The sequence below is a fragment of the Acartia tonsa genome, chromosome 13 (genome assembly GCF_053477335.1).
Source record: "Acartia tonsa isolate MP-2025a chromosome 13, ASM5347733v1, whole genome shotgun sequence".
NCBI lineage: Eukaryota > Metazoa > Arthropoda > Copepoda > Calanoida > Acartiidae > Acartia > Acartia tonsa.
This window is the reverse complement of record NC_137272.1, coordinates 33,052,762-33,078,280: the sequence shown is the minus strand read 5'-3', so window position 1 is coordinate 33,078,280 and position 25,519 is coordinate 33,052,762. Positions and strand designations below refer to the sequence as shown.

General features: G+C 32.4%; 1 protein-coding gene across 1 annotated transcript in view; it reads left to right on the top strand.

Annotated features, from left to right (window-relative positions):
• The first annotated feature begins 2,474 nt into the window (after window positions 1-2,474).
• Window positions 2,475-25,519, top strand: part of LOC145334915 (uncharacterized) — a 40,262-nt gene continuing 17,217 nt past the window's right edge. The window contains exons 1-2 of the mRNA XM_080180545.1: window positions 2,475-2,615; window positions 3,869-4,203. The gene's annotated coding sequence lies outside the window, so the exon portion shown is untranslated. The remainder of the gene's footprint in view (window positions 2,616-3,868; window positions 4,204-25,519) is intronic.

Sequence of the window (25,519 nt, the reverse complement as noted above, 5' to 3'; positions counted from 1 at the left end):
ATAAGACAATAGCAGTGAAATTGATATAGTCGATGATACACAAAAATAACCCTTTATAAGGTTAGAATCATTTTGGTTGAAGTGTTTGAAAATTGATAGCTTCAAATCCAGATCTAAGTACCAATTTTTAAGGTCAATGAATAAGATAACTTGGTCATAAAACATTGGTAGCAGTGTATTTTATAAACCAATGTCCCGTCCTTTCCTCCCTGCTTAAACTGCATATTTGCTCAACTAGGCATGGCTTTTCATATTTTTTTTAAATTCTTGAAAATAACAGTAAAGTTTATGCCTAAGACATTTCCAAATATATTGTTATAAGATGTGGTCCTTGGAATCTGCCCAGCTTTGTGTAGTCGCATTGTCTGTTAGTCAACTTCAACAAATATGTTTATTCAAAAATACGAATCGTCGTTTTTTAGCAAATTCAACACAGCTTCAGTTACTCTATCTTAAAAGAATCCTATATTTCAATAAAAAATCACATTTTATTATTAACATTATTTTGACTCTACATATCTTTCTGGCGGATGCGCTCCTAGAGGGCTCTAGGGGCACTTGAGGTGTCGAGGTGGGTAAAGTCGACCCATATATCCCTTTTTTGATTTTGATATTTTTTTTTTTGGGGGGGGGGGTTATTTTTTTTCTAGGGACACCCTTCGCAAAATCTTCCCAAAACCTATGAGATGCTACATTTTAAAGAAGAACCTTATCCGGTCAGTGATTAGAAAAGTTCTTCGGAACATTCAGACACACAGAAAGTTAGCAAACGTCCTGTTACTTTAATATAAGGATTGTATGTCTGATTTGTGGAGCCTTGATTAATTGAAATCTTTAATTTGCTAAAAAATGTTCTATTGATTAACCCAATGAATGAACACTACTTAATAGTTCGTCCAGACGAGTTTACTTTAAAGAAGTTGGCTTTTAGATATGCCTACCATACAGCAAAATTTAGTCAATTTTACACTGTTACTTTTAAAGAACACCCGGGTTAAGTCCCTTTCATGGCAACGCACCCTTAGGGGCGATTCTTCGTATTTTTCACGGTAGCTTTTCTCTTATTTCTAGCCCCTGCAGGGCCAATTACCTAACCCTGTGGGGCAATCACCTAACCCAATATAACCTAAAATAACCTATAAATGGCCATCTTAAAAATACGACGAATCGCCCCTTAAGGGGCGTTGCCACAAAAGGGACTATTCCCGAACACCCTCTCTTAAACAGTAAAAGTTTTCGAGAAAGAAAATTTGAATAAAAAATGTAAAATAAACCAAAATTAACTGAAAGAATCCAAATACTTTTTTGCAGTTGGCAGTGAGAAAAATATATTTGAAAATTCATTAGATTGTACAGTTAATTTTCAATCTATAATACAATGAACGATTAATGTTTCTCCATAATACTGATAAACAAAATAACCCCTTCTGTAGATTTAATTATTTGTTTAAAAGTTCGCACACTGTTTTTTAATCTATCTGTCTTTCTATAAAAATGTAATTGTTTAAAATTCAAACAAATGTCTTCTGTCTAATTGATATCTTTAATTTTAAAATTTTATCTATCTATTTAAAACTTGATTCTTTACATAATTATCTATCTATTCATATTTTTGTTGTACATAGATGTTTGGTCTTGGATGACATCAGATTCGCGACTTTTGTATAATTCGTAGCTCACTCACTCGCTCGTCGTTGGGTAGGTGCTATAGGTTCAAATCTTGGCCTGAAACCGCGTCAAAACTAAAGATTAATAAATATCATAGGGGGAATGCCTTTTTTATTGGTTCAACAACTTTGTCTTATCCCTTAAGATCCTGATGATACACTATAATAAAATCAAATGATTTACCCCCTCTCATTGAGGTATTCAAATTTATCACTAAAAAAGTTGATGCAAAAGAGAGAGGAAAACTATAATAAATATCTGGAAAATAAAGCCATAAAGAAAGCAAAAGATAGCCAAAGACAGCTAAATACAGTGCATCAATTTAATAGGGGTTCTGAAAGGGGGAGAGGAGTGATTTTGGCGATACAGATAGAAAAGGCGCTTTTTTCAAGCATAGTTAAATACTTGCGCAGTTCTCATTATGTAGCTGAAAAAAATAAATACAATTTTAGCAAAATAAGTAAACAAGTATCGTATTTGTATGCCCCCCCCCAAAAAAACTTATTAAAAACGAGGATGTCTGTGTGTGTGTGTTTGTACCGAAAGATCTCGCTTACAGCTAGACTGATATGGCTCTACTTTACAGTGAAGCTTTAAAAAATTGAAAAATAAATAAAATAACGACTTTACTAAAATGTCCGAAGTAATAACAATTAAATCCTCTTTAAAGAGTTACTGGAAACCTTTATTATTTATATTAAATGCCTGAATTTTATTGAAAATATTTGCTTGAACGTTAAAACGCCAACCCTAAAACTCGTAGCGATTAATAACAACGAGTATTTTTTTTCATGCTCAGTTTAACTTAAACACTAACAGAGCGTACGCCAGCTAAAAATCCACCAAGCAAAAAATACAATTATCTATCTATCTATTTACTTAGCGTAAAAAGACTTCATTTTTGAGTATTTGAAGTTTATGTATTTTGTATAGAGTAGTTGATTTAGGTTTTTATGTTTATACAATACAGACAATATTAAATAAAAGCAACAATTATTTTAATATTTCATCCAAGAGAGGGAAGGCGGCACTGGAATGTGAATTACACAGGTATCCAAGGTTTTGTAGACAGGTTATCTTTTACGTTAGCTTAAAACTTTGGGTACTTTGATTGAAAAAGGTTTTGATAGGTGAAAACTAGAACTGTACGTACATTCAAGTCAACCATTAATTTTAATCTACATAAGGGGTAATTTGTTGATCATCATTGGTGTGTATATAGATTTCTAGTAATTTGTCTTATCCTTTCTGATCCCAACCCCAACAATTTGAATAATTTTTTTTTATTTAAATGGAAAAGTATAATGCTTTAAGAATAACTTAAAATCTTATCTAACTGTTAAATTTAATTTTTCCTTCTAAACTGTGAGTTTGTTTTGCTGTGCTATTTATAAACATTTTTGATTTAAATACGGTCAATAAAGACAAAAAAACACACTTTAAAAGGTATTTTTCAAAATCATACAAATTTTAAGGAAAAGCAAATTTGGCTATTTATGTATATAAAATTTTTGGTAACGAACCTACTTAACATGACTAAAGCAGCTTTAATAACTCTTATTGGTTGGATTTAAAACTTTGGGGACTTTTATTGGATCTTGATTTGGTTGTACAAACTTTTGCTTATCATAATTGGGGTTGTAAACCAATTTATTGCACATTGTCTTATCCTTTAAGATCCCTGAAATTAGTATATTTACAGAGTGTCTCAAAAATCAGCCATGTGACGTCATAAAAATGAGGGAAATGAGAGGAGAAGTGGGAAACAAAACCTCTAAAAAAGAGATGGACAATCCCTCATTTTTATGACGTCAGATGGCTGATTTTTGAGACAGTTTGTAAAGTTACCTGAAGTTATCACAAAATATTCGGGTATAGACCCTTTCGTGGCAACGCTCCTTAAGGGGTGATTCTCCGTATTTTTTACAGTAGCTTTTCTCCTATTTCTAGCCCCTGCTGGGGGGGCTCTAAACCTGCGGGGCCAATTGTCTAACCATGCGGGGCAATCACCTAATCCCAATATAACCTAACCTAACCTATTAAAAGCCATTTTAAAAATACGACGAATCGCCCCTTAAGGAGCGTTGCCACGAAAGGGACTATACCCAAATGTTTTTATGATGTTTTTAGAAAAAATCATTACTTTTTTGGTTTAATATTGCCTGTATTGCATAAACATATATACAATATTTGACCACAGCAAAATCAGTGCCACAACCAACCACCTCCCCCCTGCCACAACCACCCCGCCACAGCCCCCCCCACAACCTACTACAACCGCAAAGTGCAGCTAGAACAGTTGAATGAAGTTGATGTTGTTGTCTGGATGAACTTAGTTATGTTAAAAAGAAGAAAAGACGTACTTAAGTTATCAGTATCAGCAGGCTCTGCAGATTAACTAGAGGAAAAAAGAGTGAAATATTCTACACAAACGAAACTTTAATACAATCCAAAAAAAACAATTTATAGACTGTTTAATTATATAGTGAAAGATATAGAATAAATAAAGTTATTTTTAACTGATTGTAAAAAAAGGTAAGACAATTTAAAACGTTTCAAAATTAGTAATTATCTTAATGATTCTTTAATGGCTTAAAACAAGAACCCAATTGTTTTAAGCCAAAGAATAAGAAAACTTGTTTATGAAACTTGGGGCAGGGATATAAGGGATAAGCTATCGGATGAACTATAAAATACTGTGTTTCTCATTATGTCCATTAACATTTATTTTCAGATGTTATATCTCTTTTAGCTAACAGGATCCTAAGGGATAAGACAATGGCCGATAAATTTATGTACATCCCCAATGATGATGCACAAAAATAACCCTTCTGTAGATAATAATTAGTGGTTGAAACGTTTGAAGACTCAACTTAATGTACCAACCGATTGAATTCAATAATCTAGAACCCATAGTTATTAAGCCAACAAATGATAAAAAATGTTATTATAAAACTTTTGGGACTGGTATAATAAACATCCCATTGTCCCTCCCTCCTTGAATGATAGTATAACTATAATGTATTATTTAATGGCATGTTTCGTACTGTACAAAAAAGTTATGGTCTGTCTGCATAGAAAAAACATATATAAATCTGTAAAGTTTTCAAAATATCTTAACATAATATGCATAAACTAGCGGCTACGCCCCTAGAGGCCTCTAGGGGCACTTGAGGAGGAGATAGTTGAATTTAATAATTCAATTTCTTATTTTAGATTTTAAAAGAAAAAGTAAAAAAAAAAGGGGGGGGGGAAATGGAAGGGGGGAAATATTTTTTTTTAGTTAAAAAAATTCCAAATTTTTTTGGGGGGGGATTGGGGGTGTCCCACCCCCCATGAAAATAGTTATAAACCTTCCCGGGACCTATGAGAAGCTACCCTGTTAAGGAGAACCCGATCGGTTCAGCGGTTAGCGAGATCCTTCGGTACAAACATACAAACACACACACAAACACACAGACAAACACACAAACACACAAACAAAGGATAACTCATTAAAACCGTCACATGAGGGGATGGGGTAATATAGCTTCCATCGAAAAACCCAGCTTTAAAGGTCATTTAATTTTTTTTATTAAATGTTATAGTGTTAATTAATTATTTTCTGCTTGTCTGTCTCTTATTTTTCTTTTTCCTTTCATCTGATTGGCTGGGTTTCTTTTTGATTTCACAATTGAACGATACTTATGGATGTTGTCATCCCTGTTGAAATATGTCTTTAATGAAGGGACAAAAAATTTAATTCAAAAAATAAAAATATTGAAATTGTTGAGAAAATTAATAGTTTTTATATTGAATTATCTCTGTTTGCCTGAAGTATATACAACTCTCAAGTTTATCTTCTTTAAAAATAGATATGGATATACGACAGTGGAAATTTTAAATTTTGGAGTCAATTTAGCTTGCTGATATGGACCTCATTTATTGGTCAGTTCGTTTATACAGTAGAAGGGGAGAGTATGGGGTTGTGGATGGATACAAGTTTTGCTTTATTAGAGAACATGAAAATCTGGTGTAAGATCCAAGTAATAATATATATCTAATATCTTCTTTAAAATATAATACAGAGTAAATAAAACAGGGATGAGAGAATGGACGGTGAAAAATCCCCGCTAAGTAATAATTTGCCATATAAACATTGTAAACTATAAGTTGGAGGGAAGATTCGCTGTAAAAAAATTTAAGCTGGTGTTATTCTTTTATTCCCTGGTAAGACTAGGGGTTATCCAGGGTTAAAGGATAATAAATAAACAAGTAGACTATAAATTTTCTATAATTTCTTACTGGACAGACGGACACATTACAAGACAACCACTTACTTAAGCATGATGGATACAAATTTTTAAAATGTCTTCCCAATATCAATTAATATTCCACAGCGAAGGATCTCGTTAACCGCTAAACCGATATTGTTCTCCTTTACAATGTAGCTTCTTAAAGGTCCTGAGCTAGATCTTTAAATCATTTTAGTGGTGAGCCAGATCGGGGTGAGCCAACTTTCCACCAATGAGAGCACAGCATTTTATGAAATGCCGCGCTGTGATTGACTGAAATTCGGCGCACCCCGATCTGGCTCACCACAAAAATGATTTAAAGATCCTGCTCTGGTAACTATTCATTACTATTTTGGAAATGAATACCACCACCTTCCCAAGAGATATCGCCCCTAGAAAAAATGACCACCCAACCCCCCTCCAGTGACCCTAGATTCCTCTAGGGGTGTAGCCACTAATAAGGATTACTTGACGTGTATAACATGCCCAGATTCTGATAGACGAAAGGACACAACCTTAATATAGAAAAGCAAAAGAGCTTAAGAGATTAGACAATGGAAGTTATATTATTGTTTCTCACTTATAAGGATTAACAAACTATCCCTTCTGTAGACTAAATAATTGCTTGAAATAGTTTGGAACCAACCAAATTGAAAGTTGTTAAGCGCGGTTTTTTCCCCTCCCGCCCTGAATTTAAAAATAATTTAACCCATACTATTATGACTTGCCCCTGAAAGAGAAAGGTGTATATCTACTTGATAAAATCTGGTATGCACCGGGTAGAATACGATTCTACCCAGGGATTCGGGGGAATGGCAAATTCAGGGAAATTAATCTTCTTATAACGTAAAGACAAAATGAAACCAGGGATTTAAAAGGATAAGACAATGGCTCATAAATTGATGTATATCCCATATGATAATATACAATATTACCACTTCTGTAGATTATAATTAGTGGTTGATACCTATGAACACTCAACTTAATAAACCAACAAATCAAAATCAACCAAAGTCCTCAAAGTTGTTAATCCAATGAATAAGAAAACGTTATTATGAAACAATGTATTATTGTGTAATACACAGCTCATTGTCCCCTCTCTCTATGAAATGAAACAGTTTAATCATAAGAAAATTTAATTTTTCTTCTATAAATCTTTCCTTTTATTCCTGGAAACAAATTGACCCTTCAAATAACAATTTAGAAGAAGCACTAGATAGCTGGCTGCGCCATTTATAAGGTGTGGCATTCTTGTTTATGAATCAAAAATTCTAAAGATTTTTTTGTTATTTATACCTATTTATACTTTTTTTTTTTTGGGGGGGGGGGGAGTCTACAATTAGCTTCCTTGTAACGTAAAACAAAAAAACTACCTAATTTTTTTTTAAATGCGACTTAATAGACTTGAAAACTATGCTTTAGAGAGTCTATTAATAAAAAATTCTAGTATAAACCGGCCGTTTAGGTCCATATACTAGAACTGACCCCTAGATTGACCACGACTAGCATTTTCTTTTTTTTATATAGAAAACTTTATGGGCTCTATATAATTCAGTTCTTTGACACTTGAAGACAAATTAATCTTCACTTTAAAGCTAATCTATTATTTATCTATTTATCATTGAATACTTTATTATCAACTAATTGCTAACTTTTTATTTGTGCATTTGACCAATAATAATGATGTGTTGAATTATACAAAAGTTAATAAATTTTAAATATTACGTTGAATTAAAAGTATTTACGTCATAATTAATCTTCTTTAAAGAATTCGACCGTCTATCTTGAATATTAGCCTAGAAAATCACTATTCCCCCAAAGTGTTACTGACGAAAGGACAGGCAAAATGAACTAAAGAGTAGCTTCGCTACTTTAAAAACATTAGAAAAAAAAACTGCATATTTACAGGTGTATTGGTCGTCAAAAGCATTAATAGAAAATATTATTTTACTACAAATGTTGCAAAAATTCATGTTTATTTAATTCAACAATTAATATTTGAACAAGGATGACAACATCTATAAAAGCGAAGCACTGAAACGGTAGGACAAACGGACATTAACACTTGTATAGTGTTAGAACTTAATTTATAAGAGTCAAAGCATAATTAAGTAAGTAAATTTGTTGAAAAACTGGATAATTTTATGGACATACTTACATTTTTAGGACTTGATTATAGAGTTGCTTCGCTTATTACATTATACTTTGTTGTCCCAGGAATCAATATACCAAAAATTAGATCAATCCGATCATTAGATCACATAAAAATTTGTTGTTAAAAATGTAAAGAAATCAACATGTTTAAAATGGACGTACGGACATTTTAGTAATGATTATAGAGTTGCAACGCTTTCTAAATCGTACCTAACTACTAAAGGAATCACCTTGCAAAATTTGAAATCGATAGGACAATTCTAACATGCCTAAATTAACGAAAAAAGCTATCTGTCTCAGACGTACGGACGTACGGACCGACCCTAATTATAGAAAAGCTTCGCTTTTAAAAATACATTAGACTTACAGAGTAGCTATACTAATGGAAAATTGTTTTAGCTACTCTATAACAAGGGCAATGTCAGTATTATTGAAATTAAAACGTCGTGAAGATTAATCTAAATTCATAGGTTTAAAGTAAAATTCAGTGTTGGCAAGTAAAAATAAATATAGTACATCTAGATTCCTACTTTGTAAATTCAACCACTTAGAACACAGTGGAAAAAAAACAGTCATATTAATAACAGAGAGAGGTGACAATGGGCTGTCCATAGCACAATTCCCTAAAGTTTTATGATAACGTCTTCTTATTCGTTGGCTTAACAACTTTGGGGACTTTTAATGAATTTTGATTGGTTGGTTTATCAAATTGAGTGTCCCTACTTTTAAATCACTAACTGTAATCTACAAAAGGGGTAATTTTGTGCATTAACATTGGGAATGTACATCAATTAGTCGGCCATTGTCTTATCCCTGTATTATTGCTTAGAACGTGCAAACATTTTGGTGTTATTTCATTCATGTTTATAAGTTAGCTATAGATAATTGATTTTTTTTAGGATAAAGCTTGCTTTGGGAAACTTATATCGTCTGAAAATTTAATTGCTTGTTTTATTGAAAGAAATCATATGTGACTAAACACAAAACAAATATGTTTGTCTGCTAAAAAAATCCTTTTTAAGTTGAACGGATTAATGTGTCTAGCAGACCATCTATGGATGTAACTCTATTGTGCATAAGAAATGGTATAAAGGGCAGTCAAATATTGGTTCAAACCCACAGTATAGTAAGCCACTATAACAGTGAAAAGGAACCATAAAAAAAAACTACCTAAAGTGATTTATTTCTATTTTTTAGATTTCAAGAGAGAAAAAAGAAATTTTGCCCAAATTTTATAATCCTGTTTATCTATAATACAAAGTAGAACGATGTCTGTCTGTCTGTCCGTCCGTCCGTCTGTCCCTTAAGATCTCGGTAACCGCTGAACAGATCGGATTCTACTCTTCAGGGAATATACCTACTAGTCCTGTGGTGGTTTTAGGATATTTTCTTTGGTTGTGGGACACCCCCAACCCCCCCAAAAATAACCCCCCCCCCCGATTTTTTTATTTTTTTTAGTACTTATTAGGCACTTATTTTTCCCCCAATTTTTTTGTTTATGGGGAAGTTTACATAAAACTACTGGCAGCAGCACCAGTAGTACTTAATTTTTTTTATTTTATTTTTATTTTTTAATTACCTCTTGAGTCAAAGCCCCTAGAGGCTAGGGGCGAAGCCGCTAGTAAGTTCATAATTTGTTGGTTTAAAAACTATGGGTACTTTATATTAAACTCTCATTAGTTGAATCAAAACTTGTGTGTTAAAACTTTTAAATAAATATTTTTGACCGATATAAATAGTAATATTGTTTATTATTATTGGGGATGTATATCAACTTATTGTTCATTGTCTTATTCCTTGCAATCCCTGGATAGATTAGGTAGCCTAAGGTTTTAAAAGTAATATTATCACAATCAATCAGCTTCGCGTACATTTCGCAGCATTTTAAATTTAAGTATGGTTATATTATAATGGATATAGAATTGATGGATATTATGAGAGATTCTCGCATACCCTGATAAAAATGTTTCCCCTATACCCATTATAACTTTATCCGTAAACCTCTCCTGAACATGGAGGAGCGTATTGGCAAAGATACGAGGACTATTTTATCAATCTAAATTGACAAAAAAAATTCCTGTCACACTATCCACCTATTCTATGTATATCCATTATTTGGATCTACTACAGTTCACGGTAAAATATTGCTGGTAGGCAATATTTCCAAAAATCTAGGAATTTTAAAGGCTGCTAGCTGCCAAACGGCTAAACGTACAGATCATGCCCGCACACTGTTTTAAGCGGCATAAGAAGGCCTACAAATTATCTGGAATAGCCATAAATCAATAATGCATAATTATCTCGCAGTGCAGAGAAATGCGCGAAAAAGACCTATTTTACGCGTTTTTTCTTCAGTGAACCTTTCCCTGTGCATAATTGGATCTTGGCTATTCCAGATTATTTGTAGGCCTTCTTATGCCGCTTAAAATGATGTGCGGGTATAATCTGTACGTTCAGCCGTTTGGCAGCTAGCAGCCTAGATTTTTGGAAATATTGCTTAGCAATATTTTACCGTGAACTGCAGTAGATCACATTATTTTATTTGAACCCTTTCAAGAAATTCATAGTACGTACCTCGCCCTCTCTTCTAAGCTATGGGGCATTTCAAAGTAACTAAATCCGATGGAAAATTCCTCATCTCTTAAACTCAGGGAGGAAAGGGGCATCTTTGGTCTGTAAATTAAACTGGTACCCAAAGTTTTATCAACACGTATACTCATTCTTTAGCTTATAAAGATTGGAGTAATTTGTTATAATTAATTGGTTAGTTTAAACTAGTTTTTAGATAACAACTTCAATCTACATAAGTGATAATAATTTGAAGAGATGTAGAACAATTTACAATCCATTGTCTTATCCCTTAATATTTCTGATTAAACTTAACAAGGTTTCGTATTTTTGAGTGGAGTTAAAAAGTATAAGTAATGTACTATCATCAACCTACGGCTATAAGAGGATAGAGGGATAAGCCTTTAGATGATAAATTTATCTGGATTGCCATTGATCTATTGGGAGACCAAAGCAGGAATAAGGTATAACCAACAAGCAAATTAATTCGAAAATTGATTTGGGGGGCAAAATAACGCCACCTTTATTATATTGCCAGTTTTTTTAGCCGGTGCCTTCGGCACCACGGGGCTAAAAAAAACTAGTTTTAATCTTATAATTGTACATTCTATATCCGTGGAAAGCCGTTTATAATACGATACGAGAAATAACTATTCCTAAATTTTTATTGGTTGGTTCGTTAGTTTGAGTGTCAAAACGTTTTAATCAATAATTGTAATTTATAGAAAGGGTAATATTGTATATCATCATTGGGGATGTACATCAATTATCGGCCATTTTCTTATCCCTTTAGACCCCTAGTATATAATATGAAAGCAAAGAGAAACATTATGTCTATATTCAATTGCCCATTATTTTTTATTTAGATCAATGATTTATTGTGTCTAATGCTTTCGTCATTAGATTAAAACACAAGAGGGGGAAGGGGTTTAATAACTGTATGTCCCCATCCCAAGGACCTTGTGCCGACTCGCAATTGGGTCTTTGAAAATCAACCCATAGTGTCGAGAATATTAACACAGCCAAGTAGTAGAAAACAATTTTCTAGCAGACGAAAAGGGTCCTTGGAAAATGGGGAGGCAGTTAGTTATCTGTATTATATCTATACTATAGATCTGTTCTTTTGTCTAATGTCTTCTTGTGGTACTTTGCACAGTTTTATCCTAGTTTTATATGTGTTTAATATTTAGAATATATTTGTTTATTAAAAGCAAGAAAAAGAAGTGAAGTGGCTACTTACAGAGTTAATTACAGTTTTTTTGCTTTTTTCTATTATGCTTTTTTTATAATCCTTATAAAAAGCGAAGCTTTTCTATAATTAGGGTCGGTCCGTCCGTCCGTACGTCCGTCTGTAAGTCCGTCCGTCCGAGATAGATAGCTCTTATTCGTTAATTTAGGCATGTTAGAATTGTCCTATCGATTTCAAATTTTGCATGATGATTCCTGTAGTAGTTGGGTACGATTTAGAAAGCGTAGCAACTCTATAATCATTACCAGAATGTCCGTACGTCCATTTTTAACATGTTGATTTTTCTACTTTTTAAAAGCGAAGCTTTTCTATAATTAGGGTCGGTCCGTCCGTACGTCCGTACGTCCGTCCGTCCGTCCGTCCGTCCGTACGTCCGTAACGGATAGCTTTTTTCGTTAATTTAGACATGTTAGAATTGTCCTATCGATTTCAAATTTTGCATGGTGATTCCTTTAGTAGTTAGGTACGATTTAGGAAGCGTAGCAACTCTATAATCATTACCAAAATGCCCGTACGTCCATTTTAAACATGTTGATTTCTTTAAATTTTTTAATTATTTTTTTTCGTTAATTTAGGCATGTTAGAATTGTCCTATCGATTTCAAATTTTGCATGGTGATTCCTTTAGTAGTTAGGTACGATTTAGAAAGCGTAGCAACTCTATTATAATTACCAAAATGTCCGTACGTCCATTTTAAATATGTTGATTTTTTTACTTTTTAAATAGTTTTTTTCGTTAATTTAGGCATGTTAGAATTGTCCTATCGATTTCAAATTTTACATGGTGATTCCTTTAGTAGTTAGGTACGAGTTAGAAAGCGTAGCAACTCTATAATCATTACCAGAATTCCGTACGTCCATTTTAAACATGTTGATTTTTGTTTACATTTTTAACAACAAATTTGTATGTGACCTAATTATCCGATTGGTCTGATTTTTGGTATACTGATTCCAGGGGCGTCCAAGCTTTTTATTTTGGGGGGGGTAAAATTTTTTTAAGGGGGGGGTAATTTGGTTTTGGGGGGGGTAAAATGGCGCGCGAAGCGCGCCGCAAATTTTTTTTACCTCCCCCAAAATTTTTACCCCGGGGGTAAAATTTGCTTGGGGGGGGTAATTACCCCCCCTGAAATCTGTTGGCAGGGGTAAAATTTGTTTACCCCCCCCAAAATTTACCCCCGGGGTAAAATTTTTGGGGGGGGTAATTTAAATTTTATAAAAAATTTAGTATTAAAAATGCGCGCGAAGCGCGCAAAAATTTTTTTTGTTAGAGATTTTCTATTTTGGGGGGAGTATTTACCCCCCCAAAATCGTTTGGGGGGGGTAAATACCCCCCCCAAAATCGTTGGGGGTGCCTACGGCACCCCCAAGGTAGGGGTAATTTTTTTTTGGGGGGGGTATTGTTCACAAAATTTTGGGGGTGCCTACGGCACCCCCAAAATCGTTTGGGGGTGCCAAATGGCCCATTACCCCCCCCCCCTTGGACGCCTATGACTGATTCCTGAGACAACAAAGTACAATATTATAAGCGAAGCAACTCTATAATCAAGTCCTAAAAATGTAAGTATGTCCATAATCATTATCCTGTATCAAGCAGTTTTTCAACAAATTTACTTACAATTTTGCTTTGACTCTTAAACATTCGCATTCTGATTATTCAGTTCTGACATTATACAAGTGTTAATTTCTGTTTGTCCTACCGTTTCAGAGCTTCGCTTTTATGGATGTTGTCATCCTTGTTTAACAACAAATTTTCAAGTGTTTTAATGTTTTAATTATCCGTTTGATCTGTTTTTTGGTATATTGATTCCTGGGACAACAAAGAACAATATTATAAGCGAAGCAACTCTATAATCAAGTCCAAAAATGTAAGTATGTCCATAAACATTATCCTGTTTTTAAGCAGTTTTTCAACAAATTTACCTACAATTTTGATTCGACATTTATACATTTATGTTTCGATTTTTCAGTTCAGATACTTTACAAGTGTTATATCCGTTTGTCCTACCGTTTCAGTGCTTCGCTTTTATGGATGTTGTCATCCTTGTTTTTTTTTTTCAGTGATAGGCGTTTGAAATTGTAATTTAAATCTTGAAAAGCATATTTGATTTACATGAAATATTTCCATTAATCTTTTTCTAAAGCGAAGCTTTTCTACTCTTTCGGCGTGTCACGTCCATACGTTCTCTATGGAGAGTTATTTCTTTTGGTTTTTCTCAGCTATTTAGCTTTTTTGAACATTTCATTATTTTGTTCGAACATATATTATAGATGTTTATTATTTATATGTTGTTATTTAATAATATTTTGATTATGAGATATTTTTAATAATTTTCATACTTTATAGTGGTATTATATAGTTTGTTACTACGGGCTGTCATTTATAAATTCACAGTAGGAAATAAGTGTATTTTTAGATAAATTTATTAATGTTAAAATCTATTCTTTAATGAAATAAGAAATTTTTTTTTAAAAAATATTAAAAGAATATTAATTAGGTAGCCCCTTAGTTATTTAAAAAAAATAATTTGAAAATAGTCGCTGGTATATTTTCGTAAGTATAGTACTAGGTTAGGTTATGATGTGTACAGGATAGCCAACATGATATTAGAGCACAGCAGCTTAGGCCCTAAAGGGTTAAGCATAAATTAAATTAAATGTGATATTAAAGATTGAACAAAGAATTTAAAAGCACCAATTTTTTAAACGCTTGTTTAAAACTGTTCTTAAAGATTCTATATTTTATAATATAACTAAATATCTAAAAATCTATGTAAACAAGGATGACAACATCCATAAAAGCGAAGCTCTGAAACGGTAGAACAAACGGACATTAACACTTGTATAATGTCAGAACTGAATAATCAGAATGCGAATGTATAAGAGACAAAGCAAAATTGTAAGTAAATTTGTTGAAAAACTGCTTGATACAGGATAATGATTATGAACATGCTTACATTTTTAGGACTTGATTATACAGTTGCTTCGCTTATAATATTGTACTTTGTTGTCCCAGGAATCAGTATACCAAAAATCAGACCAATCGGATAATTAGGTCACATACAAATTTGTTGTTAAAAATGTAAAAAAAATCAACATGTTTGAAATGGACGTACGGACATTCTGGTAATGATTATAGAGTTGCTACGCTTTCTAACTCGTACCTAACTATTACAGGAATCACCATGCAAAATTTGAAATCGATAGGACAATTCTAACATGCCTAAATTAACGAAAAAAAACTATCCGTGACGGACGGACGTACGGACAATTATAGAAAAGCTTCGCTTTTAAAAATTACTTTAGTACACTTGGCAACGTTCTAAAGTTTTTACAAACATTTTAAAAACTCTATTTTAGTATGTATATTTACCACTGTGTGTCGCAAGTATTTACTGCCTTAATAATAATATAATCACCTGTTAACTATGAAGCAAACCAAAATAATTTCAATTAGTTTACAAGTAACTGCCATTACAGGTTAAGGTAGGAATTTATATACATCAAAATACTAGAGATCATCCTTATAATAAAGTAACAGGATGTTTGTCTGTGTGTTTGTATGTTTGTACCGAAGGATCTCGCTAACCGCTGAACCGATCGGGTTCTCCTTAACAGGGTAGATTCTCATATGTCCCGGGAAGGTTTATAACTATTTTGGGGGAGGGTACCACCACCCTCCCTAGAGAAATTAAATTTTTAAAAAATTTCCCAATTTTAGAAAGAGAGTTCAACGAAAAATAAACGTCAAACGTAAATTTTTTTTAACTTTTTCTTTTAAAATCTAAAATAAGAAATTGAATTATTAAATTCGACTCTCTCCTCCTCAAGTGCCCCTAGAGGCCTCTAGGGGCGTAGCCGCTAGTATTAAAATATAACATTACATACATTTTATTTATTTATAAAAACGTAGTTAAAAGTTTGGTTAAAACAGAATAAAAATGAAAATAAATAAAATAAAATATATTTTTCACCTTAATTATATTAAACTTTGAAATAAATTAATTTTACTATTTAATTTGGTGGTAAAATATTTTTTTTAAATTAGATATTTTATCTTAAAAGCAGCGGCGTGCGATAGGGGGGGGAGGTGTAAAGGTGTCAACACCCCCCTAAATCAAGATAATATAACTACCTACCCATTTTTTACTCTCATGTTTAAATGTATAAATGGACATACTGACAATCTGGTAAAGTGTTAAGGGAATCATCATGCAAAGTTTGAAATCTATAGGACAATTCTAACATGCCTAAATTAACGTTAGGAGATAACCTTTACATTACCACAACACGTGGTAGCATGTTAGCACGCACGTGCTTCGCGCCCGTGAACTTGATTGTTCTTGATTTATTATTTCGCCTCCAGGTTATAATCAGGGGTAAAGGGATGAAACAATTAAAAACAAAAAAATTCTTCAAATTTTACTTTATTCGAATAACAGATCTATAGTATAGATGTATATAAAGATAACTACCTACCCCCCTTTTCCAAGGACCCTTTTCGTCTTCTAGCAGATTGTTTTCTACTACTTGGCTGTGTATTAATATTCCCGACACTATTGGTTGATTTTCAAAGACCCAATTGAGAGTCGGCACAAGGTCCTTGGGATGGAAACATACAGTTATTAATTTATCCTTCCCCATTCTGATGTTTTACTCTAATATTTAAATTGAGCATTATCAAAATTACTGAATCAGGGGAAGATTTTTTATTTTCTATTGATTAGTCCCTATATCCCTGCTCATAATTGTTTTCTTACTGCTTTACAAATCTAAGATAAAGTATGGTTGTACTTTTAAGTACATTTTAACCTGACAAAGCACATATAAATAAAGCATGTATTAATTTTGACAAGGGCAATAACTTTGCAATATAACATAACCTAAAAAACATCACGAGATCATATTTTGGTATATATATATATATATATATCTGAACCAAATTTTGTTTATAAAAAGCATGATTATACAGTCAAACGCCTTTCAGACAACCAACCCTTTGATTGCACGACCCTTGTCTGAAAATAATATCTGGGCGTGGTAATGAGTTGCACCTGTTTTGAGTCAACACATTCTCCCTGCTACAACTATTTATTTTGCGCGCCTGACAAAGCAGCAGTGGGAATCATCTTTAATGTCGTTTATTATAACACCGATTTGAACCTTACTCCTACATCTTTAAAACATACAATGTCTTTTAAGCGGCTAATGAAATAAAAGTTAGGTATACTTACATTAAAAAGAACACCTAGCCTTGTCTCGTAGATAAGTTTACCTTTTATGAAAACAGTTATACTTAAAACTATTCATTATGTTTTTAAACTTCTAATTACTTTTTTTTAAGATTGTTTTTTAAGGACAGGTTAGGTTAGGTTAAATTTTGCACCGCAATTACAGGCCCCCCCCCCCCCCCCACTGCAGGGGTTAGGAATATAAAACTATCCCCTCTCATTTTTAATTTAAGTTCAAAATGTCAGGGGGTTTATTGCTCGATAGGGACATCATTTTGTGGCCAAAAGTGTAAATATTTAAAGAAAAAACAACTTCAAATTTCAGAGAAGCTTTGCTACAGTAAATATTATTTGCGAATGACAAACAAATAATTTAAAGTGCGCAATAGGAAAAGGAAAGGAAATAACTAGTTTCATCTTAAATAAAAATCATAAAATCATTGTTTCCTAAAATAAATCATAAAATCATGGTTTCTTAAAACAGATCTTAGGGATAGTACGTTTTTTTTCGTCTGTACGAAATCTAAATGAATATTACATTGTACTGCATGTTTTATATTGTAAACATATTGTAGATATTTTGTTTATTCGTGCAAATATAAAGTAGTTAGGCTCTGCCTCAATTTTAGTGTCAAAACCTCTCTGTAAGTGTTCGTGTTTGTCTGTTGGTCGGTCGGTTATAATTATTTTAGCCCGATTTTTATTATAAGTGTTTTTAGTTTACATATGTTTTTAAAAGCGAAACTTTTCTATAATAAGGGTCGGTCCGTCCGTCCGTAACGGATAGCTTTTTTGGTTAATTTAGGCATGTTAGAATTGTCCTATTGATTTCAAACTTTGCATGGTGATTCCTGTAGTTGTTAGGTACGATTTAGAAAGCGTAGCAACTCTATAATCACTACCAGAATTTTGTTGAAAAACTGCTTGATACAGGATAATGTTTATGGACATACTTACATTGTTAGGACTTGATTATAGAGTTGCTTCGCTTATAAAATTATACTTTGTTGTCCCAGGAATCAACATACCATAAATCAGATAAATCGGATGATTAGATCACATAAAAATTAGTTGTTAAAAAAGTAAAAAAAAACAACATGTTTAAAACGGACGTGCGGACATTCTTGTAATGATTATAGAATTTCTACGCTTTCTAAATCGTACATAACTACTAAAGGAATCACCAAGCAAAGTTTAAAATCGATAGGACAATTCTAACATGCCTAAATTAACGAAAAAAGCTATCCGTCTGTGACGGACGTACGGATTGAACCTAATTATAGAAAAGCTTCGCTTTTAAAAAGAAAGAGAGCAGCCAAAAAGCTAAGCTAAACAGACATATGAAATATGATATACTACTAATATGAACGTACTTGTTTAGTTATTTCTGAGCATTTTATGTTTTAGATTATGTAACTGCTGAAAGCACTTCTCATTGCTTAAAAATCAGGGAGGTATGGAACTTTTATTTGAAGTAGCGTTTTAAGGTAGCAGTGTCTAAACTAGAGGGGGTAATTTTGTTTATCAACAATTGGTATTTATATCAATTTATCGTCCATTGTCTTATCCCTTATGATTCCTGGATAAAAAGACATAAAATGACGTTCTCAAAAACATTAAAAAATCATTAGTTATGCTTAAAGTAGTGGCGTTGTAATAAGAAACAATGTCAAAGTCATTTTAGGCCCCTTTCAACTAAAGAAGGAATAGGGATGATTAAGTTTCAAATTTATCTGAAAAAATGTTCTTCTCGAGATAAGAAATCCCCCCATCTCCCACTTAGATTTTAGAAAAAAAAACTTCGCGCACTTTTCGCAATTTATCAACCAAAAGACGCTTTATTGACTTTTGAGTATCTTTATTTTATAGAGGAGCCTAAACCTTTGGGGGGGGGGGGAGTATACACACCCCTCTGGAAAAACATCCTTTACAACCTAAAAAAGATTACACTTCCTTTAATTTTGGTTTAAAAAGGTTGTCAAAATATTTTGGTGATCTTCGCGTAAAAATCTTATAAGCAAAAGCCTGTGCACGCCACTGCTTATGCACATTGTTATCCTTGTTAGTAGCGAAGCTACTCTATAATTCACTTTGTCCGTCCGTCAGTCCGTCCGTCAGTCCGTCAGTCCGTCAGTCCGTCCGTCAGTCCGTAACGCTATGGGGGAAATGGGATTTACTCAGCTCCTATAAAAGATAGAAAGCTGAAATTTTTTGACAACATTCCCATCATTAAGAAGCACAATTAACTATAATACATTAATGGCGGTCGGACGGCTTTTTAGCAGGTTTTAGGCTATTTTTTTATTTTCCACATTTTTCCTCATATCTTTGGTGTTTATGGTCCGATTTTAAAAATTTTTTCAGTTAGATATATCAAAATTAAATTTTCCGTCGTTTGAAGAAAACACCAATGGCGGTCAGACTGCCTTTTTGCAGGTTTTTGGCTATTTTTATATTTTTTACATTTTCCCCCATATCTTTGGTGTTTATGGTCCAATTTTCAAACTTTTTTCAGTTAAAGATATCAAAATTAAATTTCCCTTCGTTTGAAGAAAATAACAATGACGGTCAGACTGCCTTTTTGCAGGTTTTTGGCTATTTTTATATTTTTTTACATTTTCCCCCATATCTTTGGTGTTTATGGACCGATTTTTAAAATTTTTTCAGTTAAAGATATTAAAATTAAATTTACGCTCATTTGAAGAAATCAACAATGACGGTCAGACTGCTTTTTTGCAGGGTTTTTGGCTATTTTTATATTTTTTACATTTTCCCCCATTTCTTTGGTGTTTATTAATCGATTTTCAAAATTTTTTAAATTAAAGATATCAAAATTAAATTTCCCGTCGTTTGAAGAAAACAACAATGACCGTCAGTCCCATCCACGAAATTTTGTGCTTCGTTACTTATGGATGTTGTCATCCTTGTTTTTATATGCGTAATACCAATATAACATAATTTGTCTTGTAATCATTTCAGGCAACATTTAATATCATCAAGGATTTGGGACAAGGTATTCAGTATGTTCATCTAGCAATTTTATTCAAGGGGTATTCTTACTTAGTTTAGCCAGGAAAGTACACAAACCCCCTAAATTCAGAAATTTGTAGGGGTGTAAAATAAATGTGATCTCCTTTTCCAAAAACTTATTTTAGGGTATTATTTTATACAAATAGTATCTGGAGTAATAAATATAGAATATATGAATACTGTGACAGGAGAATTTTTATCTTAAATTAGGTTGCTTATATAGTCCTCAGGTATTGGCCAATACGTTCCTCAATGATCAAGGGAAGGGTAGAGTAATGTCATAATGGGGGGGGGGGGAGGGCTAACATTATATTAGTCAGTTAGGAGAAACATTCTATCAGGGTATGAGAGAATCCAGGAATAAAATATGTTGAATATGCATGGATATGAAGGGATAAGACAATTGCTGGTAAATTAATGTACATCCTTAATGATGATATACTAAATTACTTCTCAGTAGATTGAAATTAGTGGTTAAAACGTTTGAACACTCAACTTAATGAAACAAAATCCACTTAAGTCTTCAAAGTTTTAGAACCAATTAAAGAATGTTATTATAAAACTTTGGGGACTAGTGTATTAAATTGTCTCTCTCTCTCTCTCTCTCTCTCTCTCTCTCTCTCTCTCTCTCTCTCTCTCTCTCTCTCTCTCTCTCTCTCTCTCTCTCTCTCTCTCTCTCTCTCTCTCTCTCTCTCTCTCTCTCTCTCTCTCTCTCTCTCTCTCTCTCTCTGTGAATTTATGTCCATGTCGCTGTATATAATGTCAATTTCACACCTCTAGCTACTTAACAGTAAATGCAGTAAACTCAACCAATTTCAAACATTTAATTGCCTTTTTATTACATTTTTTGCTCAAAAATATAAAACATTATATTTTACTTACAATAAATTAATTTTAAAGTAAAGTAAAAATCTAAAACCTGATGTTTTTTATCAAATATTTTGAATGATAATTTCAATGGTACCCAAAGTTTTATAACTACGTTAGCTTATGCGTTGGCCAAAAATTATGATTTATTGGTTCCAAACTGGTAGATTGTCTAAATTTTTCAACCAGTAATTCCAATTTACAGATGAGGTAATCAGATGATTTTCCTTGATACTAATTTACTCAAAATTTTCTCAATTTGTGAAGAAAAAATATATTTCTATAGGGTAACATCCATCTAACCTTTATTTTTCCTAATTTACCCTCCCATATCCACAGGAGCTATCAATATGAACTATAATATATGGAGCGGAGTTGTTATGTTGCCCCACTTGCGCAAACAAAGATTCTACCACCAGACATGTTTAATTTGAAGCTAATTTACATTTCACTTTGTGTGTCCGCCTGAAACCTCGTCAGTTTATAATGCTATGAGGCAAATCTGATTTTTTTAGTAAAAATACCCATTTCCAAAGAGCGTTACTTATATAACTTTCTTGCTCTATCAGTCCGTCGGTCATGATACATCATTCTTTATCTGAACATTTGCTCTATAATTCACTTTGTCCGATTGTACATTACACTTCTTTTGTGCTTCGCAACTTATGTATGTTGTCATCCTTGCTATAATTGACATTTACAAAAAAAAAGTCCAGTTTTAGATTTCTCGCGACCTTTTCATTTTAACAAAGAAAGTAAAATTTATCAAAATGGACATTACAATTTTTAATTAATTGAAATTATAAGTACACAACAAAATATAACTTTTTTGATAGGATCGTAATAAATTCAGCTTTATGATGTGCACTGGTCCCCAAAGTTTTAAAATTGCCGAAATTAAGAACAGTTGCATAAGTTCTAGAAATCAAAGTCCAAGACCGCGAAGAAAATTATATATAGATCCATTGTGTTATCCCTGCTTATGTTGAGATTTTTTTAGTAGCGAAGCTACTCTATAATTCACTATGTCCGTCCGTCAGTCAGTCAGTCCGTCAGTCAGTCCGTCAGTCCGTCAGTCCGTAACGCTATGGGGGAAATGGGATTTACTCAGCTCCTATAAAAGATAGAATGCTGAAATTTTTTGACAACATTCCCATCATTAAGGAGCACAATTGACTATAAAACATCATTGGCGGTCGGACCGCTTTTTAGCAGGTTTTAGGCTATTTTTATATTTTTCACATTTTTCTCCATATCTTCAGTGTTTATGGTCCGATTTTCAAAATTTTTTTAGTTATAGATATCAAAATTAAATTTCCCGTCGTTTAAAGAAAACAACGATGAAGGCCAGACTGCCTTTTTAGCAGGTTTTAGGCTATTTTTATATTTTTCACATTTTTCTCCAGTGTTTATGGTCCGATTTTCAAAATTTTTTCAATTATTGATATCAAAATTAAATTTCCCGTCTTTTAAAGAAAACAACAATGACGGCCAGACTGCCTTTTTAGCAGGTTTTAGGCTATTTTTATATTTTTCTCCATATCTTCAGTGTATATGGTCCGATTTTCCAAATTTTTTAAATTAAGGATAGGTATAAAAATTTAATTTTCTGTCGTTTTAAGAAAACAACCAAAGCGGCCAGATTGCCTTTTATCAGGTTTTTGGCTATTTTTATATGTTTTACATATTTCCTCATATCTTTGTTTTTTTATTTAACTTTTTTGGGATATCAGGATCAAAATAATTTTCCCCATTGTTATGTGCATCTTTATTTGTATTTTACTTTGACCATCGTCATCATACAAAATAAAACAAGGTTTCGTGTATCCAATAAATCTATTCTTGATTTTAATAAATACCCTTTAAATCTACTTGTACGTATTCCCATCTATGATTTTTGTGCTTCGCTACTTATGGATGTTGTCATCCTTGTTAATGAACAAAAGCACTATAATTATCGTTGTAAAATTTATGAGTAATAGTTTTTTTCAAATTTTTTTCAATACTACATATTACACCAAGGATGACATCATCCATAGGTATGCAAGCCTGCAAATGTCATGGATAGACAAACTTAGATTAAATTTGCTGAATGACCGACGGACCAAGTAGGTTGTATACTGGATGATCTTTGAAAAAAGGTGTATTCACAAAAATGAAACTTACCAAAGAGCATCCCTTTTACAACTTACTTGGGCCGGCAAACCTTTATTTATGCTGCAAATTACATACATTTATATACATAGGATATGTCATTTTATATTTTTTATCCTCATTCATTAATCGCCATTTATCTCTTCTTTCCAGAGCATAGGCCACGCACAATGGTTCTCCATTTATCTTTGAATTTGGCCTCAGTAGAGGCATCACTGAAAGATGATAGATTTTCATCTTTCAGTTCATCCAGGAATTCCCTCCTCCAGGTTGTTTTTGGTCTACCTGGTTTCCTCTTTCCTGTGAAGGGGTTCCAAGTCAAGGCTTGATTAGTTAAATCCTTATGCCCTTTTCTTAGAGTGTGTCCCAACCATCTCCATTTTCTCAACTTTATTTTTTATCCTATTTCTCTTTAACTTATTTATGATTAATAAACATTTGGTTTATAATTCACTTTGTCCGTTTGTCCATCCAAATTTTTTTTGCTGATGGAATTTGTCATCCTTGTTTCAAATATATTTAATCTGTTTAAGGTGTGTTCAAGTAACTTTGTAAAAAAAAAGGGATGGGTAAATGGAAAATAAATTGATTTTAAAAATCGAGATTTCCCTCAAACTTCTATCTAGCACTAAAATACCTTATTTTAACAAAAAGATTAAATAAGGGAATGGGGAACAAATTAAATTAAATTTCCTATCCTTTTATCCGTGGGTAAAAAGATAATTTTTAAAATGATTCACATTATGATCTATTAATCTTAATTTCATCTTCACATTTTTTCTTTCTACAGGGTGTCCGTCGAAATCTGTTTTTTTAAATGCTTATTACTCCCTTAATATTTTAGCTTTCTTAGTAAAATAAAAGTACTTGGCACCCTACTGCTGACCATTTTATGGGATACTGATGAAAAATCTACAAAATAAACAGAAAAAATCTACGAGGTAGTACATAAGAGATTTATTTTATTGAATTTAGAATATAAGAAAATATTTGCTTTGTGAACATTAGGATGAATTAGGGTCTTGACGGCTGGTCGCTCAGACTTTCTAATTAAGCACACCAATAGAAGCAGCTTGACATGGCAAATAAAAGATTCTCAATATCCTGTACTTACTTATTTACTTTGACTGTCAGTCTGTCAAAATATATTAGACTAAGAACTTTACTTTTTATATTATCTATAAATCTGACGTGTCTTAAATTTTTTTCTTTAAAATCTTAGAATTTTTTCCATTATGAACCATTAATCATAATTATTCTTTTTAAACTTATCAATTAAGTAGAGTTACTTATCGGTATGAAATATTCTTATTATTTTTAGAATAAAATGAAAATAAGCGAGGGAGGGTAGTTTTTTTTCCTAGTTTTTCCGGATGTCCAGGGGTAAGGGAAAGTTTATGTGCTCGAATAGGCAGCTTGAGGTAAATCTCCTTTTTTCACTGGTCCACTGTTTACCAAACTTTTTACCTTTCTATCTATTAATATCATATTTCCTTACAGGGTTATGATATTTGAAGAAAACTGTTTTGCCTTTAAATCCATAATACAGTTATCCTTTTACAGCATTACAGACTATAAATAATAATAATGAGCATTTTGCTTGCCAAGAAATTAGGTAGCAATATAGTTTTTTAGGTGCCCAATTCCTGGTTTATTTTTCTCTCTATTTGCTTTTCGTCTCTGGTTTTGGCTAGATCTTTCTAGTTCCTGTACCTAGGGCCTAAAAATAAACCCATCAAGCATTTTTTCGGTGATTTCCAAAACTTTTTATTACCTAAAAACACCCCCATGCTACTTTTTAACAAATTTAAATTAAACCTTTTATAAGAATCATTTTAAAGAACTAAACAAATGTATAAAATATTATTTTTTTAATGATTAGTTGGTTTCTTAATAAACCAATTCAAATTAATAGGAAATTGGCATTTTCTTATGATATACTAAAATTAATCTACTACCTATGGAAAAAGTTTCTATAAAATTGAAATTCATCACTTCAAATAATCATTCGTGTAACGAAATATATTGTTTTATACTTTTATTGTACAATAATATGCTGTTTAGAAATATTTTTGAAATTTGTTGTATACAAAAATGTAAAATTATCCGCAATTAAAAGTGTTTATCCATTTATTTATAAATCTATTGAATCAAATTAAAAATCATAATCGCTTTTTATATTAGTTAAATACTGTAGGAAAAAACAAACAATCAATTCTTTTTAGAGTTAGGAACTCAGTTTAAACTTGGTTTTCATTTAGTAAACATTTGAAAGTGAATATATTTAGTATGCAAGTATGACAACGTGCATAAGTAGCTGAGATCTAA